Below are 13698 nucleotides of genomic sequence, written 5' to 3'. Positions count from 1 at the left end.
AGATTTGGGTGCATGTTAAAGAACCCCCGGTGATCGAAAATTACGGAGCTTCGCCCTTAAAAAACGCCATTCCTGCACGCGGCAGGCGCAGCATAGTCACAGCGAAAGCTAAAAAAACGGCCTTTCTGAGCCTTTTTAAAACACTCTTTGGGTATGTACAGGCACACTTGCAGGGTTCGCACTACGCCATAGATCATGCATATTCTCTGTGCTGTAGGGAGCCATTCACTGCACCATCCTTCATCATTTTTCTGAGGAGCGTGGTACACGCTACATGCTTGCAAGAAATTTTGTGCATTTTTTATGCGGTGGCTGATGATGATGAAGCATTGCACTTGAAGATTTGGTACTGAGTTGGAGCATTTGATGAGCCACTTGTTACGCAATTCGCACTGTGTGACGCCTCGTTGTTCCTTAGCTGTTCCAAAACACTAATACTCATATTAACGCAATTACTTTCCTGACATCAAGCGTGCCTTAAGCCAGTTTGCAACGGAGTTTCGAGTTATGGCGTGGCTCTGTGGCAGCATGCTGGGCTGGCACGCGGGGACCTGGGCTCGAATGTCATTCTGTCCTTGGTGCTTTTTATTTGCCTAATTTTTTTATTTCGTGTGATAGTGGTTACGGACACCCGCGCCGGCGGTGGACGACTATGGCGCACACGACCCTTGCTGTCATCTCATAACAGCTTTCGCTGTAAAAAAAATATAAAGCACAAGGACTTCTGCGGCAAATGCATGTAACACTTGACAGATTCAAAGGCGGCACTCAGACTGTGAGACAATTAACTCCAGAGAGTAGGTCCTTCGAAGACAAGAAGTTTGATGCAGGGCTCATTCGATTACGTGGATGACCAGTCGGATGAATGCACACGCGCAGTTTCGGCCCGATATGATCGTGCGAACCTACAGAGCCCAACCTGACAGCTAAACTGGATCTCCGTCGTCGCCATAGCTCTAGATTTGAACCGACACGCATAGGGTATTTAAGAAGTGTGTCCGAAAATCCTTAAATCTAAAGGATATTTCCACACTGTATTCATGGCTACTTTTTCTGGGGCGGGAGGTAGACTACGAAGAGTAGGGGCACCAATCACGACAGCAACTAGGAAAATTTAAGGTAATTCACTTAATATTTAGAGGAAACAGGGGGTCGCGTCACATGCGAAAATAGTCGCCCTTTCTGCAGAGAGTCTTGAGCATCTTTTAGATTTGGCTACAGGAGCCGCAGGTAATCATTAGCGAACAATTAAATCTGACAAACTTCATCTTCGAAGCCGTATAAGGAGCTTGAAAGAGCGCGACCGCTGCACTCTTCTGAGACGTCCAGAATGAGCGAGCGTCGTTGTACTGACAATCGATCGACGTCGCTTCGCGGTTGCGATAGTTTCGCTCGCTATTAGAGCACGTATGACCTTAGGGTGACGAACTCACTCACAAGTCGACTCACTCGGACTCCGTTCAATTTAGATTGAGCCGTGAGTCTGAGTGAGTTCGGGTCAGTAATATTTCCGTGAATCTGAGTCCAACTGAGTCAGCTTGAACGAAATTGTTTCGAGTGTGGGTCCGAGTGAGTTCGGCTCAGAAAAATTTTAGTGAGTCTCCGAGAGAATCCAAACCACAGTACATAAATCTTGAGTGAGTGAGTCTGAGTGGGTTTCACTTTCTTTTGCCGACCTAAGGTCCTATCCAGTCATCTTCAGCATTACTATCAGCCTTGCCTGCAATCCCATTTATACTCACGCCTACTCAGGGTATTACAAAACAGTATCGTTTGTACACCATTTCAATACCTTTTTATCAGAGGCACAAATTACGTAGGGGGTGTCTGAACCTCCGGGCGCGTAGCCGGAAATTTTTTTGGTGGGGGGGGGGGGGGGGGCATTTTTCGCTCTCTATACCACGCGGAAAAAGATTAAAAAAAGAGGGGCACGTGCCCGGTGTGCCACCCCCTGACTACGCCGCAGTGGTGGACCTGCTGCCCACTTACTTTTCAAGGGAAGTTATTCATAAATATATCTTATGTTGTCATTTATTCTAAGAAAAAATGACCTTACGGACTTGCAAGCACTCAAAACTGATTTTCGAAGATTCCGTGTTAAACGAGGCCAAGAAGGGTGCCGATTACATCAGAAATTGGTGTTAAAGAGCACTGACGCCATGGTCGAAGAAGCTAATTCTCGACTAAGGGACTTATAAGTCGACTTGCTCATGGTGTCATCCATTGGCATATTCGGAGTGGCGATGAACTCTGCGCCGGGGCACTCTACTTTGGCAGAGGGTAACAGGAGGGAATCTACCAATGGAACACACGCGCTTTCTCTGGAGACAATGACAGGGTCACAATGGAACGCGATACGCGCGTCTCTTGCATGAGTGGGCACGCTGCGCACAGCGACGCTATACGCTAGCAAAACGCCCGTTCCGACGCGAGGCGCAACCGACGCGACCGGCTTCCGTCGACAAGCTCTAAGTTGGCATTAAGGAGGTTAAACTAAAACTTCTGGAGTGGCGGTCCCGCATAGCCGCCCATGTATCAAAGTGAAGACGTGCGGCGGCCATATTGCTCAGGGCAGAAGGAAGCGGCGACTGCCTTGTATATATAGCGCCGTAATGCTGTGGGCGCTGGCGGCTGTGTGTTTTGCTATAGCTACTAAAGCACCTGTTTATTATCCTTAGGTGGCGAGGGGACGTAGCAATGACTTTAACGCGCGTCTGCTTTATTTTTTCTTTGACACTTGGCGTTTTAAGCGTATTGAAAAAACGCCAGGCCTGCGTGGAAAGCGCAGCACAGTCACAGCGAAAGCTAGAAGCCTTTCAGAGCCTTTTCATCTACTTTCAGAGGCTTTTTACGTTTTTTCACGTATTTGTTGGAGAAGCTCCTAGATATCCGGAGAAAACGATGCTTGGAAAACTTCCAATCCTTCTTCTGATAATATGTTTTGCTAAATTATCTGGTCAATGAAATTCCGAGAAGCCTCAATACATTTAGAAGGCCGCGTTCGTATTGCAACGATTACCTTCCTTTTTCGGCTCTTAATTGTACCTCAGTTGTTGTTTTTTGTCTGTACCACTTCTTTGTGGGTGAAGTTTGGGAGTGGCGGGATTTTGACAGCTCCGTCTATGAGAGGCGCTTTAGGCGAAAGTGTTTATTTCCCTGACTTTTCAGAGGAGCTCATTTTCTTTTTCTCCTACACAAAGAGAGGTATATCGCAGCATCAGAAACTTTGGCATTGGGTGTGTAGTGCTCATGCAAATATAAGAAACTCAAGATCCCAAAACTGCAGAGCCGGTGTGACAATAACTACCTTTCAAAAACGAAACGCTCGCTTGTATTATGCACACTCATGTACTGGTTTTTGTAAGTGCGCATGGAAATGATGCAACACGGTAGTAATGTTATAAGCCCGTCGTCTAGTTATTTAGGCAGTCTCATCGTAGCAGCTTGCTTCTAATGTACTGAACATAAGTCGACAGTCTTTTTTGGAGCTTAACTTTCTCGCCTCAGAACGCACTCTCATCTGCCGCGCAATATGAGGTGTTTGGAATCCTGAAATGTACAAACATTTTTTTCAATGTGTCTCTGAGCAACCGGACGCAAAAAGTTACTATACTTACTCGCGAATGCAGTCGTGGTCGTGAAAATATGTGAGGAAAAGCGAGCGAACGAAACGAACCTACTTGCACTTTGAATGTTGTTCCCGGTGTCCACTTCAAATGATTCGCGCAGCAAAATGCTACCCAAGAGCTCGCAATCGTCGTCTCGAAAAGTGATCACAGACGTCTTCAGAACCATCTTGTTCAGTTAGAAGCATCACACGCAACATTACTCGCAGAAAAACAACGCGAAAGCCAGGTTCGCTACAATGCACCCATGTGCTTTCTGCCCTGAGCAATGTGGCGGCACGTTGGCTTCAGCCACGGAGCCCCCCCCCCCCCCCCCCGCCACTCCAGAACATTTAGTATTACCTCCTTGGTTGGCACCGTTTTAAGGCACGGGGCGCTTGCGACTTTCGGCCGAACCCGCCGATTTTCGCGGAGTAGAAAAAGTTGATCCGTGGAGTGGATCTCGCGATGGAGCTGCTCCATATCTGCCAATGGAACATACAGGGAGCACTCTCAATCTGCCAATGGAAGAGACTAGCTCTGCATGGAGCAGAAGAAAGTATTACCGGAATTGCGCCGAATCTGCCAATGAATGACCACCAGACTCAGATCGAGCTTTGAGTCTGAGCCATTGAGTCCAGGCCAGTAACATTTTTGTGCGTTTGAGTCCGAGTGAGTCCGTCTCAGGAAAATTTTCGTTAGTCTGGGTCCGAGTGCGTCCAAAGCTCAAAACGTATTTTATGAGTGAGTCTAAACGCGCTTCATCAGTTTTGCCGACCTAAGCGTCTGGCACGCGTACACGTTAACAAATTCTGAAACACCACCGCTAACACCCATCGTGAACAACGGCACCATTTGGTCGTCCGCTAGTTGTGCTCAGTGGAGCTGCGGTTTCGGTTTCACCGGTGAATTTCATTGCCTCGCAATAATTTTCACTGGTTCATTTTTTTTTCAGTATGTCAAAGCGGCAATCACAACTCCGCAGGAAGGACAGGAGTTCTGCCTTTTAATGCGATTGCCCTAAAGAGGTCGTTTCGCAGGGATTCTGGCGTCGGCGTCGTTGGTTGTGAGGAGAAAGTCATCTCCTTGTGCGTGACTGAAAAAATGGAAAAAGATGCAAATAAATGAAACGAAAAAAAGTCTTGGTGTGGGTTACGAGTGAACCCAGGTCGCTTGCACGGCGAGCAGTTGTTCCACCACACCGATATGCGACTGCCTGAAAAATACTGCGAAAATAACTTCCTGTTAATGTAAATGCGGTAGAAGTAACGCTCGTGCTATACAAACACACGCGTCCTGTATACATGCTTCACAACACAACATGTAATATTGCAGTAATAATGCGTGATACAAGCGCACATTGCCATCATGCGTCAGAACATGAGATAATCATAACAACTTCATGCTTCAAAGCCGACCACCCACGACAAAAGGCACACAAGTTTCTGCACCTTTTCCCTCAAGGCCACCTAGTGGGTGCATAGCAAGTTACAATTAATTTCATGCGAATAATTGCTCATGATCTAAAGCATGCCACCTATTACACCGAATTTATTAGGATATCGCTATCGTGTTCAGTGTTAAGAAAAACGTGCATTCAGTGCTGTGTTTTAATCTGTTCTCACCAAAGATAATACAAAACTATTTATTGCTTTATTTCAGTCTTTCTCCACCAGTACCAGACATCGCCATTAGCGAAGAGGGAATACTCAAATTACTCGTAAATATAGATATAAAAATCACGTGGTCCCGATGACATCCCCAACGAATTTTTAAAGAGGTATGCGGAGTGAATGGCTAAGTGTCTTCATGTATTGTTTTCCAAATCACTGCAGGAGGGTGAGGTTCCTCTAGACTGGAAAATACCCAAGATTACACCGCTGCACAAAAACCGGAGAAAATACACAGTTAAAAATTACCGCCCCATATCACTCATTATGACAGCCTGCAAACTAATGGAACACTTCATACATATATAGATTTCATTATTTCTCGAAAAGCGAAATTTCTTCACCAAGGGACAAAATGATTTTCGCGAAGGCTTCTCTAAACATACTCAATTAGTAGAATCCATACACGATTTCGCGGCATCTATTAATAATGGTAATCAAACTGGCGCTATTTTTCTGGACTTTCGCAAAGCCTTCGATACGATTTCTCATAACAAACTCCTTTTTAAATTAAATTTGACATTTGAAAATCCCAAGCTTATATCCTGGATTTCATAATACATAAATGGTCGTCTACAAATGGTTTCTTTTAATCAACATTGCTCGGGTAGAATTTCAGTATTATCTGGTGTCCCGCAGGGCTCGGTACTCGGACCACTTTTTTTCTTATTTTCATAAATGATATAGTTGATGACATCCCGGTAAAAATTAAACTCTATGCCGATGATTGCATCCTGCACTGCGAAGTAGAAAACCCGAATGACCAGTGGCTTCTAAATCAAGCTTTTGAGAAAGTTATGTCATGGTGTGAAAGTTGGCAGATGTGTCTTAATCTTGAAAAAAAAAACAGCAGCAATGAAAATTACTCGCGAAATAAAAAAATGCCCCTAACTTACTATTACGGCTACAAAAACAAACACCTTAGCGAGGTAACCAAGCACAAATACTTAGGGCTGTTAATAACAAGTGACCTCCGGTGGAATAACCACATCGACCAAGTTATATCTCACGCACAACGTAAACTTTTTTTTTCTCCGCAGGGCACTGAAACTATCCACCCCCACTGTACGTCTTTTTACGTAAAAATTCGTTATTCGGTCCAGGTTAGACTACGCTGCAATTATCTGGGACTCATACACCAAAACACATATCGATAAACAGAATATACTCAGAAAAGAACAGTACGCTTTATATATAATCGCTATGACCGTGCATAAGTAACAGACCTGTTAACAAGAGCCAAGCTTCAATCTCTATCCCCTAGAAACCGTCATTCACGCTTGAAGTTTCTTTAGCAAATAATAATTGGGCATGTTAAGGTTGACGCAGATTCTGTAATGCCACTCACCTCTAGATACAGCACAAGACAACGGCATGATAGAACACTAACACTACACTAAACGCGAAATAATGGATTTAAATACTCTTTTTTCCTCGGAACGCTGAATGCTTGGAATTTATTATCAAATGAGCAACTTTTACAGTATTCGTTGGCAATTTTTACTTCCAGTCTGTGTTCATGACCCTGGTTCTCATTTATATTTCGTCTATATGTTCACATGCACACTTAGTACGAGTGCAAATTTATTATTGAAGACATTTGCATATATCGTGCTTTATTCGTTATTGTTATTTTTATTTACCTACACTCGATATCTTGTTCTTATGTGCACGTAATTGCATTAAAAATAGTTATATATGCATTTGTATTCATGTGTGTGTGTGTGTGTGTGTATGTGTTCAGATGTGTAATCCGCGTTTCATTTGTTGTTAGGTCACTTTCTGTTTTAGGTCATATGAATTACGTGACCCGCTTACGCCTATCACTTGTTCCGCACATTTCCTTGTACGAGATGGCACATCGCCGCATACCAGGTGGCACATATCCGCCCGCGGGTATGTGCCAGTGTCTGGCGGGAAGCGTATAACGACGTACGCAACGGGATTGTGACATTATTCATGTCTTGCCAGCACGTCAAATTCGTCCAACCACCTTACCCTCCCATACTAACTTTGTTTCACGCCAAGTTATGGGGGTGATCACGAGAGCACCCAGACGTAAGCGGCTAGATAAATGGATACGTAGATTGACGCCAAAAGTGCTTGCAGTGCGCAAAGCTCAGCATAAAAAAAAACAGGACCCCCCCCCCCCCCCTCCTCTCGCCCCGTACGTAAAATGAGTGGCTGAATTCGCGCATGACACCACGCCAGCGAGTACTGCCAGAATACTTTGCAATACGGTTTTAGTAATTAATTTACTAGCAAATAATACAGTGACTTGCATTTATGCTTACTATACGGCATCTCTCATAATAACATGGTGGTTTTAGGACGTTAAACCCGACGTATAAATGCATTTATGCTTAGCTGTTGGCCTTCGTAGTGAGGCCGGTGTACTGATTAAAGGCGTAGTTTGCCCCTAGAAAGCTTGTTGTCGTCATCGTCTCGTTACTTTATGCGTGCGTCTTTTCAGCGGCAAATAATGCATTCAATATCTCACTAGCTAGGCCAAGACTACTCAAGCAAATTTCTACTGATTTTCTGGAACCAGTACTGTGATAGAACGATTATTTTTTGTTGTTGTTAGAAGCACTGTAGTTTGACAAAGCGACACAAGAAGTCGCCATCAGTGTTACTGCCGTTCACGGCTCTCCGATTGAAAATTGTTGGGCAAACTAGATATCTATAGTATTATTGCTGTTTATTTCTGCGGTTCGTGATGCTGAACTGTTGATGCGTTGGCGTCCATTTTCTTGCGTGATACATACATGTAACATGGCAGCATTAGTTTTCCCGACTATTGCAACAGAAAGTACGCGTCCACGAGCGAGCAGCCCGGTTAGCTCAGTCGTTACAGCGTTAGGCTTTTAACCTAACGGTCCAGGGTTGGAGCCCCTGTTCGGGCGCTGCTGCATTTTTTTTTTCACGTGTGTCATAACCTGGATTGATATTTCAATGTGGGGAACGTCTTCCTGTACTACATTTTCACAATCTATGCAGCCATGGAGAAGCGAGAGAGAGGTTTATTATGAGATAGAATCTCAGATGTCGGCGTGACTCAATTTTCTGACATGCTACTCAGCGTTAGGAAAGGGAAACGTGAAGGTTCTGATGGATCGAAACACTGAATGCCCAAAAGTTACCTAGTCTGTTTTCGAGCTCTGGCTAACTAAAAGATCTGTCCACGCAGGCTTGGTGATTTTTTCCCATGTTACTTGTTGCGTGTCATTTCAATAAAAGCGTGCCCATCACTTATATTTTTGTGTAATATCGCGGGCAGACGCACACGATGTGTTCAATAGTCTCAGAAGGGCCACATACCTTGCATTTCAGAATGTCTGCAAGGCCGATAAAATGCAGACCTGCAGTGACGAGTGAACGCTAAACGTAGGCGTAGTCCGTGCAGTATATATGCTCAAATGGCACCTTTTTATGGTTGACGGTATTTTAAGTTGCATGCGTCGGTCTAGTTCGTAAAGACGGTTTTGACGACTTCTTGGAAACGACCAATATGCTACCGCCGTTTCACGGAGGAGAATATCCGCAATGACGTTATTGACCAGTCGTGAAAATGAAATGACAATATCGTGCCATTTACGTGGGCCATCTTTGCCTCCGCATCGGTTTGCTCATTGCCATGCAGGGCGCAGAGCCCTGGAATCCACTGGTCTGGTACTTTACACGAAGACCTGTTTCCAGAGCTACATCGTGTAATTCATGCACTTATTGAGCAAGAAGATAATCCGGCTCTTGTTTTAGCACCGAACGTAGTACTTCAAGTGCTGGTTTCGAGTCCCAGAATATAGTCTAGTTATGAGTTGGCTGCGTCGATATGTAGCGAATTACTTCGTAGATGACCACAGTCTTTGCCGCCGTCGATTTTGTTCGGTGGTCTAGATTAGATGGAAAGGTTCACCGCTTTTCAAACTTGGTATGCCGAACGCCGCTGTTGAGGTAACTCATATCTGTGAGTATACGTATATATATATATATATATATATATATATATATATATATATATATATATATATAAATATATATATATATATATATATATATATATATATATATATATATATATATATATATATATATATATATATATATATATATACGCCCAACTAAAAGTGTCTATTATGAACTGGAATGCGTGCGGTTTACGTGATCACCCTTCAGAATTTCTACAGCGTCTGTTCAAACATCCGTTTCCGTTGATATCTGCAGGCCGAACATTATATCTACTTTCGTCCTACAAGATTATTTGCAACTTCGGTCGCGCTACAATATATTCATAGGCAAAGCTTTGTTGCGCAGACTTCGCGATCTGGTGTACGCGGGATATATTGATGCATTACCGCCACCACAACGCGGCTACACAAAAAAAAAAAAAGAAAGAACACGGCGTCGCTTTTCATTGTTGCTAAACTGCTGTCATCTTGTTTACTTTCAGCTGTGCATCGTGAATAGATTACTAAATTGCTAAACAAGCTACTCGTAGGATTAGTGGTGGAAAGGGGGGGGGGGGTAGAACATGCCTGCAATGAACACATCTGTGTGAGCATGAAACATAAGCACCGCGTGTTATCAGTAATTGGAGGCAGACAGATGGAGTTTACAGCAGATACCTGAGCTCTGTCGTTCCAAACCATGTGGTAAGCAATACAGTCCCTCCTGCATTGCGTGTCGCGAAGAGGTTACTTTCGCAAAACCAATTCCGAAGAATTGGGAAGAATTACATAGAAAAAATTTAGATAGAATTACATAGAATAATTGGAAAGAATTGGAAAGAATTACATAGAAAAACCAAGCGCTGGTTCAAGTAATCTAGTTGTTTTTTTTTTTTGTTAGTGCGACGCATGGCTTGCCGAAGCAGCTTCAATTTGCTATCACCGCCGCCTCAATGATGAGCCTAATACTATCGTGCCACCATCTCTCGGTAGAAGGAACGGTAGTCTACCATAACTGAGTGGTATATAAATGAGAAAAGTCATATCTCTGGAAAAAAGGCAGTGATAAAAATGATTCCGGGTTTATATATATATATATATATATATATATATATATATATATATATATATATATATATATATAATGCATCACATCTGGTTTCAATTTTCGCGCACACAAAACTTTAAATTTATAAATTCGCGGATGATAACTAAGCTCACCAACGGGCGACTTCTTTCCATGAGGAGTAAATAAATGAACAGATCGTCCGAGAAATGGAACAACTCAAATAGAACAACAATGAAAGACAGTATTATTATAAATATAGGGCCGGAACTGCTATGATTAGGCGGGACATTAAATAGTACCTTGGACAAACGTGAACCGGCTGATATGCAACTCTCGTGTAGTATATATATATATATATATATATATATATATATATATATATATATATATATATATATATATATATATATATATATATATATATATATATATATATATATATATATATATATATATATATATATACTACACATTTTCCATAACTATGCTGAAGAGTCAGGTTTCCGTCGTCTTCTCAAACGAACTCCACACCGCAGCGGAAAACTTTGCCGCGACTGCAATGTCATTCAAATAAGCAATTAACAAATACTCATTCACTAACTTCGAAGTTCGTAACTTGAAAGACATTGTTTATATGGAAGAGTTGCCGAACGGGACAGTATATGACATGCCCATGTATTAAACAATCCCCCCAAAACGCACGTAATTTGAGAAACGAATCATGCCAATCGGGCCCTGATCTCCGAAGCTGAGCGCATCGGAGGCGCAGGAAAAGCCGAGTTACGTTAGACCGGAAGCTCACGTGACGAACACACAAAAAAAGAGACGCAACGTAGCTGTATTTCGTCCGGAAAACTATTAAGTCGTCCCAAATATGCAAATTAACCGCTTACTGCTTGCGCTTTGTTGTGTAGTGCATATTCATTTGGCGCCGTACCAAAGAAAGCCGTAGTTTCTTCATTTTTTTTTACTATACTGCCTAAAGCTAGGTGGCAGACACTGCAGTGCTATTTTCAGCATGTAAGCAAACGAATTGTTAGCGCTTATTTAGAGTTTAACAAAGAAACTAATAAGCACTATATGTCACACGTAAATAATAAGTGGTCCCATTGGGTATTTGAGACGGCTTGCCGTTTTCCCGGACTTCATTGCGCTGCGACGCGTCTTTTTTTTTTTTTTCAAAGTTTGCATATAAGCTTCCGGTCGGATTTAACAACACTGCTGACGTATTTCCAGCGTGTCCGGTGCGGTCAGTCTTGGTATCGCCTATTCGCAACTCCATAAAACTATTCAATTTCCTAAATATACACTAGAGGGAACTCTGGCGCTAAAGTGTCTATAGGAGATGCAACGCATGACGCCTCAGCGAGCGTGGGAATCATGGGTGGTACATGGATTTGCCTAGTCTTCCTACTTTAAGTTCCACCTGGCTTCGTTTGACTCGAAGCTGCTTTGTCACGAAACAACAATCGGAAAATGTTCGGCGGTTACGCTTCACCACCTTAATCATCACTTAAAATCGGGTCACGAAGTTCAAAAGAGTTCGTTCTCTCCTTCGAAAGAAAATCGAAACACAGCAATAAACGAATCCACAAGTGCGATTCGCCGCCCGCAAGCACGAAGACTAGGAAAATCCATGTCATACTCATAAAGTTTCACTCGAATTACTACTGCTTAAGCTTAGTGCGCTGAATATCGGCCCTAACACTCTGTGATGGATTGAATGCTTTCTCACTAACCGCACTCATTATGTAACCGCAAATAATTGTTCCTCGAATCCCTGTGCAGTTAGATCTCGCGTACCACAAGGTTCCGTTCTGGATCCTTTACTTTTTTTTTAGTTTACATCAGTGATCTAGCAAGTAACATTAAATCATCCGTAAAACTGTTTGCAGACGACTGCTTTCTGTACCGCAGAATAGCTAACAAAGACAATAAATTACTTCTCTAAGCTGATCTTAATAGCGTATTTGCAATACGGGGTTAATAAATCTTAGCGTACTACTAAGTGTAAAATCTTGATAATCACACGCTATTCTATCACTCCAAAACTTTTCAACTACACACTAAATGGAACTAAGTTAGAGCAGGTTAATAGCTACAAATACCTTAGTGTTTACAAAACAAATGATCTATCGTAGCATTCTCACATTACGTACATTATTAACAACACCAACCATTTTATTGGTTATTTCCGCGGGAACTTCCGCTAAGCACCCCCACACCTTAAATTACAATTTTACCAAACATTAGTCTGACCAAAGTTAGAGTACGTGTCTGCTATTTGGGACCCAGCTCAATCAACGTTAATTGAAGCTTTAGAAGCTGTCAAAAACAGCTCAGCCCGCTTTATTCTAACAACTATGTTCGTACTGCCAGCGTGACCTTATTGAAATCTACTCTAAAACTTTGCGATCAGGCTACTAGGGGAACAATATTCCCTCTATCACTCTGTCACAAAATTTTCTTCCATAATCAAGTAATTAGAGAGGAATTAATCAGAAAACCTGCATATTTTTCATCTATTGTTGACCAGTTTCATAATGTACCCCCCACCCCCACATTACTGCTACTAAGGATCAAGGGCTGTTTAAGTAAGCAGTTTTAAAACAATTTATGGTGTGACTGTAGGCTACTGTTCTTTAATTAGAGAGGAATTAATCAGAAAACCTGCATATTTTTCATCTATTGTTGACCACATTCATAATGTACCCCCCACCCCCACATTACTGCCACTAAGGATCAAGGGCTGTTTAAGTAAGCAGTTTTAAAACAATTTATGGTGTGACTGTAGGCTACTGTTCTTTACCTGTTTTTATCTTTTTTTGTATTTTTCACTATTGTGATTTGGTGTATTTCCTTCAATGCTGTTGTTGTAACTTTTGCCGCTTTCATATTGTGCCCACCCTCTCTGTAACACCCTCTGAGTCTTGAGGGTATACAAATAAATAAATAAATAAATAAATAAATAAATAAATAAATAAATATTTCTCATGGTCGCTGAAAGATGGCAGTGACAGAGTCTCCTCTAGTTAATTTAAAAAATATTATGCATAAAATTCTCCGTATGCTGGGAACACTGGTAAAAAACAAAGATGGCTGCGCTTAACAGGGTCAACGCGGCACTTTCGCTTGGCGCTGGGCTTAAGTTTCTTGATTGTGTCGTCGGATCGCGTTCCTCCGTTGAAGGTGAAAGGGTGCTGGCCACAGGCTACCTCCTTATCATTCGCATAAAGGATTTTCTCAGCGGAACAGCGGAAATGCTGCGCAAACATCGAGCCTCTTAGGCGAACCGAATCATATTTACTTTAAGTTGAAGGACCTGTCTGGCGAGCCCGACGTTGAAGAAGGCAACTGCTTGTGTACTCGTGTAGCGGGCCTCTCCGAAAGGTGCTAGCACTTTTTGG

The 13698-nt window shown here is 42.6% G+C and overlaps 1 protein-coding gene and 1 non-coding gene across 3 annotated transcripts in view; both read left to right on the top strand.

Annotated features, from left to right (window-relative positions):
• LanB2 (laminin subunit gamma-1) overlaps positions 1-13698 on the top strand; it is a 205255-nt gene that overhangs the window by 23018 nt on the left and 168539 nt on the right. The gene's annotated exons all lie outside the window — the stretch shown is intronic.
• On the top strand, positions 8109-8181 carry TRNAK-UUU (transfer RNA lysine (anticodon UUU)). The gene has a single exon. It is a non-coding gene; the product is annotated as a tRNA-Lys (tRNA).

This window comes from Rhipicephalus microplus, chromosome X (assembly GCF_043290135.1).
Source record: "Rhipicephalus microplus isolate Deutch F79 chromosome X, USDA_Rmic, whole genome shotgun sequence".
In the NCBI taxonomy this organism is placed as follows: domain Eukaryota; kingdom Metazoa; phylum Arthropoda; class Arachnida; order Ixodida; family Ixodidae; genus Rhipicephalus; species Rhipicephalus microplus.
This window is presented reverse-complemented; position numbering and strand designations above follow the sequence as displayed.